Source organism: Hyperoodon ampullatus, assembly GCF_949752795.1.
Source record: "Hyperoodon ampullatus genome assembly, chromosome: 1".
Lineage (NCBI taxonomy): Eukaryota > Metazoa > Chordata > Mammalia > Artiodactyla > Ziphiidae > Hyperoodon > Hyperoodon ampullatus.
The window spans coordinates 150,636,152-150,643,364 of NC_136914.1; positions in this window are offsets into that span (position 1 = coordinate 150,636,152).

Below are 7,213 nucleotides of genomic sequence, written 5' to 3' on the forward strand. Positions count from 1 at the left end.
AACATGATCAATAATGAGGTCAATCAGTCAACAATACCAATAACCTACTGGAAAACAAATTGTTTTTCAATCACACATAAACAAAAGGCAATTTGCTTAAAATAATGAAAGAGCCTAATGGACTTAATATGCAATTTTTTTAAGGAACTGATGTTCGGTAGGTGAGCCAATCTTCCAACACACAGCTACACTCCAGTGGCTCTCAACTCTGACTGCTCTTTATAATCATCTGGGGAGCCCGTGAAAACCAGAGACGCCTGAAAACCTGCCGCTCCCCACCCAGATCAATTAAATCAGAATTTCTGGAGGTGAGGCCTACCTAGGTCTTAGAGTTTTTTGTTCTCTTTTTGATGCTCCCCAAGGGATTATGATATTGAGAACAAAGTCATAGCAAAATACACAAAAGTAAACTAATCCAACCCACTTTTTGTTGTTGTCTTTTAATAAATTGAGGAGCTTGTTTGTTTGTGTGTGTGTGTGTGTGTGTGTGTGTGTTGGCAAAACTAAGAATACGTGAATACCCCTAAACAACCAATTAGTAAATAAAATACAGTATCATGAATTTAGGTTATAAAAACTAACCAGGAAAAGTGTTAACCAGGAAAACATTTTGAAATTTATACTAGATTTTTCTTTGTCCCTAAAATGATTAGAAATTTTTTCACCACATCAGAAAATTGGAACTGATTATATTTAGTATCATAGATCAGTGGTTCTCAAACTTTAGCATGCATCAGAATCACCTGAAGAGTTTGTTATAACAGACTTTTAGGCCTGTCCTCAGTTTCTGATTCTGTAGATCTGGGAGGAGTCCAAGAATCTGCATATCTAACAAATTCCCAGGTGATGTTGATGCTGCTGTCCAGGGACCATTTTGAGAATCACTGATAGAGAAAAAAGTTTGCAATTTTAAAAACCGCAATTTTATAGATATCCATATCCATATCCATATTCACAGATACAGTGTGGATTTCTTTTTCTGCACCTCCTCAAGGCCAGCTTGGTACCAGTTAGCTCCATGCTTCTGCATCATGTGATCAACATGCAGCAAACAATAAGGAAATTCTTTGTTTTGATTCTGATCTCATCCTTAAACAAATGAGAAAAGTTTCATAAACCGTACAACTGAGTTTGTATGAGGCTTTAGGTTCTCATAGGTATATGCTTTCTTAAAAAAACTGATGTTTGATTAATGTTTTAAAATGTTTCATTAGGACTTTTTATAACTCTTTCATTGGGATTTAATTAGCAGAATACCACAATGAATGTGGAGGAAATGCAGATCAAATTATCCTCTCCCACAATGGGACAAAATCACATGTGCGGGAAACAGCTTTTCAATACACCATTTCTTAGAGAATCTTAAGGCTTCAAAAATGTACTAGGGGGGCTTCCCTGGTGGCGCAGTGGTTGAGAGTCCGCCTGCCGATGCAGGGGACACGGGTTCGTGCCCTGGTCCGGGAAGATCCCACATGCCGCGGAGTGGCTGGGCCCGTGAGCCATGGCCTCTGAGCCTGCGCGTCCGGAGCCTGTGCTCCACAACGGGAGAGGCCACAGCAGTGAGAGGCCCGCGTACCGCAAAAAAAAAAAAAAAAAATGTACTAGGATCACAAAAGATCATGGGATTGTTTCTCTTATTATTAATAATATCCTTTCTTTAATATCACTAGTTTAAGCGAATTTTTAAATTATCTACATTAACATTATAAGAGTCACAAAATAAATCCCCATGTGATATCTTAAACATGTTCTGGGACCCAAAATGTCTGGCCAAATATAACCAAAAAACAAACTTAAAATAATTCTGGATATTTCCCTATTCAGTTCCTTGCAAGTCCTGTAGAGTGAACAAATAGCAAGCTTCCCCACTGCTGTCTCATAAAACGCTAGTCAAATCACAAAGAGAAGGTTGTTATGGAGTATCAGATAAAACAGCAACCTTATACTGTTCTCCAGAAGAGGAAGATTTTGGTAGGCAGAGAATGCATTTCTCTGATACTCCCTTACAAACAAGTAAAAATGTAGTTTTATGGCTTCTAAGCATCTAGGATTAGACTTGATAGTCAACACAATGAAGCAGGTCTAAAGAAGTCTTCTGTATATCACTGCCATTGGTAATAGTCTTGCAAACATAATATTAATATGCTTAAATATCGGTACTTAATATATTTGTTATGAAATGATGCCAACTATATTTTAAAATATGTATTTTCATATTTTATGAAATAAATCAGAGTTCCAATTTAAAAACTAAAGATAATTGAGTCCAAACCCCCTCATTAGTAGAGAAAGGGACAAGGTCTCCAGCGGGTGGTTGCCAAGCATCACTTGGCTAGTTCGTAGTTACTCATTGGCAGAGTCAGAACTAGCACTCAGGTTTCCTGGGTCCTAATCCAGTATCTCTTATCTATACCACATAAAGACTCTCCAAAGTTGCCACTGCCACATGCCAGATAACAGGCTTTTTCTTGAATTCTGGGATCCACAAAGCAAATCAGCAGTCTTTGAAAAGCTTTACTAATGACCTTCTTACACTTTTATACATAAAAACCTTTCAATTTTATACTAGATTTGAAAAATCACCGTATATTTTGGCTCTAAGGCAGACGAGTTCTATCATATAATAGGCTGCTTGTGAAAGAATGGTTGGATTAATTCTTTCATTTTTTATTTTTTTGGCTGTGTTGGGTCTTTGTTGCTACACACGGGCTTTCTCTAGTTGTGGCGAGCGGGGGGCTACTCTTCATTGCGGTGCACGGGCTTCTCATTGCAGCGGCTTCTCTTGTTGCGGAGCATGTGCTCTAGGCCCGCGAGCTTCAGCAGTTGTGGCACGTGGGCTCAGTAGTTGTGGCCTGCGGGCTCTAGAGCGCAGGCTCGGTAGTTGTGGCTCACAGGCTCTAGAGCGCAGGCTCAGTAGTTGTGGTGCACGGGCTTAGATGCTCCGCGGCATATGGGATCTTCCCGGATCAGGGATCCAACCCACGTCCCCTGCATTGGCAGGCGTATTCTTAATCGTTGCACCACCAGGGAAGTCCCTGGATTAATTCTTATATGTCACAGATGCTCACTAGACAAACCTCCAGGAATTCAACATGTCTGGTTCAAAGTGTCTCCCCTTCCACGCCTTGTGAGCAGAGTAGGAATAAGAGTAGGACTGCATTTATGTAGTATCAAAATGATAAGCTAAATTACTTTTACTGGTAAAAATAATGATGAGAAAGCATAAAGCAGTTGGGCTTGTATAGTGGCTGGACAACTACTATACAGGATGATTTGAATAAAATGACCAGACCCTACTCTAGTGATGGGCAGACTCTACCACCCTCCCCCAGCCCCCCAAACACACCTCTACCCACATCCTTACTGACAATTTGCAAGCCAGTCACTGGGATTTCTCTTCTGAACTCTCCACCAAAGGCAAGGACATTATCTCCAGAAAGGCAGACAAATGAAAGAGTGAGAGAGCAAAAAGAGGGAGGACAGCCAGAGGACCAGGACAGCCAGAGGACCTTGTTTCTGCAAATTTAGCATTGTTTAGAAATGTGAACAAAAAGTATACTCTGAAGCATATGCTGGTCAAAATAACAGTCACCTCTCAATGCTCTCAAGAATTATTTAAAACTGGCAAATAAGAGTCAGGCATCACTTCTTATTAATAATAGTCTTATCTAACCCATTAATTTCCTTTTTTTGAAGAGATTTCTTGAAATCTATTCTTATTCCTATTCCTACTCCTACTGCCCTGCCCAGAAGAGATGGAAGAGGAGACATTCTGAACCAGAGAACTTTGGTAAGAGGGAAAAGAACTCGGCCTGTGCTTTTGGTTAATCGATATAAAAGGTCTTATCTGGGGGGCGGGGGGGAAAGGGAGCATTTAAATGCTTCTGAAGGGCTTCCCTGGTGGTGCAGTGGTTAAGAATCTGCCTGCCAAGGCAGGGGACACAGGTTCGAGCCCTGGTCCAGGAAGATCCCACATGCCGCGGAGCGACTAAGCCCGAGCGCCACACCTACTGAGCCTGCGCTCTACAGCCCGCGAGCCACAACTACTGAAGCCCGCGCGCCTAGAGCCCGTGCTCCGCAACAAGAGAAGCCACCGCAATGAGAAGCCTGCGCACCACAATGAAGAGTAGCCTCCGCTTGCCGCAACTAGAGGAAGCCCGCACACAGCAACAAAGACCCAACTCAGCCAAAAAAAATAAATAAATAAGTTTTAAAATAAATAAATAAATAAATAAATGCTTCTGAAGTCACAGCTTCCTAATATGTGTAATCATTCTCTTTTCCAACTACTATTCCTTGACATCAGACATATTTATATTCAAATATAAATACAAATTAAAAACTAAATAGGGCTTCCCTGGTGGCGCAGTGGTTGAGAGTCCGCCTGCCGACGCAGGGGACACGGGTTCGTGCCCGGTCCGAGAAGATCCCACATGCCGTGGAGTGGCTGGGCCCGTGAGCCATGGCCGCTGAGCCTGCGCGTCCGGAGCCTGTGCTCCGCAACGGGAGAGGCCACAACAGTGAGAGGCCCACGTACCGCAAAAAACAAAACAAAACAAAAAAAACAACTAAATAACCCTTAATTATCTCTGTCATTATTTCCTCTTATTAGCCTTTCTTAGAATTAGCTGTGAATATACTTCCATCCATTAGAAGCCCCAGGTAAATTTTAAAAGAAAAATCTACTAAACCATTATAAATGTTATAATGAAGAGTTCAAAGAACTATATATATAACCTTTCTACAGACCAACGTTTTTCTTCTGTTGTAACTAAATGATACAGCAGTCTATACAGAACATTTCATTTAAAAACAAAGGAAGGGAACATTTCAAGTTTGAATATGTGGTTTTGAAAAAAAACAAAAGGAAAAAAAGCATCAATATACATACAGCATTTTAGAGAATTTACCTCCTTGCCTGCTTTATGAGTCACTGAAGGTATCATTCAATTACATTTAAATATCTTACCTCTGATTAGTATGTTTGTCCAAGGCCTTATGGGGAAACTAAGAGTGAAAGTCCACACTCTAACTGCGCATACTCTTCTTAGAGGGAGAATTAACATAACTAAGTGTTCAAATATCATGGAGAAATGTAGACATGAAAGTCAAGGAAAAGCAAAAGAAACTGGGAAGCAACAGTCTGAGGTGGGACTGAGTGTAGAAACCATGAAGGATGAGAATTTGAAAGCACAGACGAAAAAAAAGTAGAACAGTTCAGGTGTGGGGTATCCTAAAGCAAATGCCTAAAGAAAGAAATGAACTCAATAAATGGAACCGTGCTGGGGATAGGAGGAAGTAAACAAGGGTGATCAGAAGGCAGCCAGACGAGAGAGAGCCCTGAAAGCCAGGATTCCCATGGGAAAATGAATAGCCAGGAGCCTGGGTTCGAACATCAAATCCCCTGCAGACTGTCCTGGTGACTTCAGAGCTCTGCACCCCCAGGTCATGGTTTGTAAGATGTGACTACCTACAGGACAACAGACAACGCTCAGGGGCAGAATGAGGATAAAATGACAGAATGTATGAGTCAGCAATTTGCAAAGTGCAAAAAAGCTGTACGAATGTAATATTTTACTGTTGTTCAAAGGAACTGAGAATTTCCCACATAAAGGTAGTGTCTGAGATGGTAACTACATTTGCCCACCAACATTCCTCGTAAACTCCAGCCCTAAGCCAGTAGACTGTTCCTTCTTTGGGATATTGAGGATCAGAGCTATTGGTTTTAATTAAACTCATGCTCAGATCAATACTATGGTTTCCTGCTATGATGCTCTAGGTTCACACAAAGCTCACATTCGCCACTGAGACACTTATCCTTTTCCTCTTTTTTTTTCCTTCCCCTCCACTACTGTCCTTCCTTGTCCACTCTCCATCTTGCTCTAATTCCCTGTTTCTTATTTATTTCTCCTTCCAGTTTCCCTTACTCTCGCTTTAGCTCCATTAAGATATATTCTCACAAATGTCCCTGAAGTATTTTCAAAACCAGGAAAAAACAGTCAGTGATTAGCATTAATATTCCTTAAAATAGTTTCACCCTTGACCTTATCCACAAATTTCACTGCCCCCCTTACCCGCCCTTCTAAGTAGACAGGCAAACCTGTTTGACTAGTTTTCCTCTAAGCCCCACTCTCCTGATTGGCTGACGAGTACAGATGAACCACAGGTACAGCAGCACACATGCAAAGGCTATGTAAAGCACATGGCCTTCCTCAGAAGGAGAAGCCACAGCCAAGGGGCTGCAGGGCCTGTGTCATCCGCCCAGTCTCAGAGCAGCTCTCTCAAAGCAGGAAGGCAACACTACTGGATGGCTTATTCCATTGCTAGTTTAAAAAAAAAAAAAAAAAAAAAAAATTCTTCCTGTCAACGCCTTCTCTTCTGAATAAGGGATATTAAGGTGGGGATGAGGTCTAGAATCAGATTAAGCCTGTATGTTACAAGCTTAGGATGGTGGATGTGACTATATTTACAATGTGGTACAGAGGTGTCTCCAAGTTTTGTTGTTGTTGTTGTGTAAGTCCATTAGGAAAGTTTGAATTTGCAAAACAGATTAACCAAAATGGGATTCCTTATATAGAGAGGTGGACTTTGAGATTGCTTTAAATAAGCAAAGTCTCTGGGCACCTTTAAAATAGGATATGCTTTAAAATCATTGTCCATATATTTTGGACTGTTGACTATTTCAAACCTACGGAAAAGTATAAAGATTAGTATAGAAAACATCTGTATACCCATCACCTATATTTTAAGAGTTAAAATTTTGCCTTACTTTCAAGTGTTTTGAAAATTTTAAATTCTATAAATATTCAATTTATAAAAACTGAATTTTATACTACTTTTCAGGAACATATTATAAAAAAAATACAGCATATTCGTACACTTGACTCTACTTTTTAAAGTTTTTAAATCCATGGGAACATTTTGTTTACAATAAAACATCCCACTTGAAGGAAAATCAGCCCCATGGTTATTATTAAAGCAAGTTATAGCCAATGTAATAGCTAAAATAGTATAACTCTTGAAAATGTGTCAAGTATTAAATTTCTTCAAAATAGAATTGAAAAGTGCAAAATAATTTTACACATGTTTGTATTCAAAATATTCCCAAATCAAGCAAATATTTACCAAATCAGTTACAATGTAAATTTATTTAGTGGACTGGAATCCCAAAAGGTTCATTTCTGTTCTCTAAATCAAGTCAAGGGAAATTACA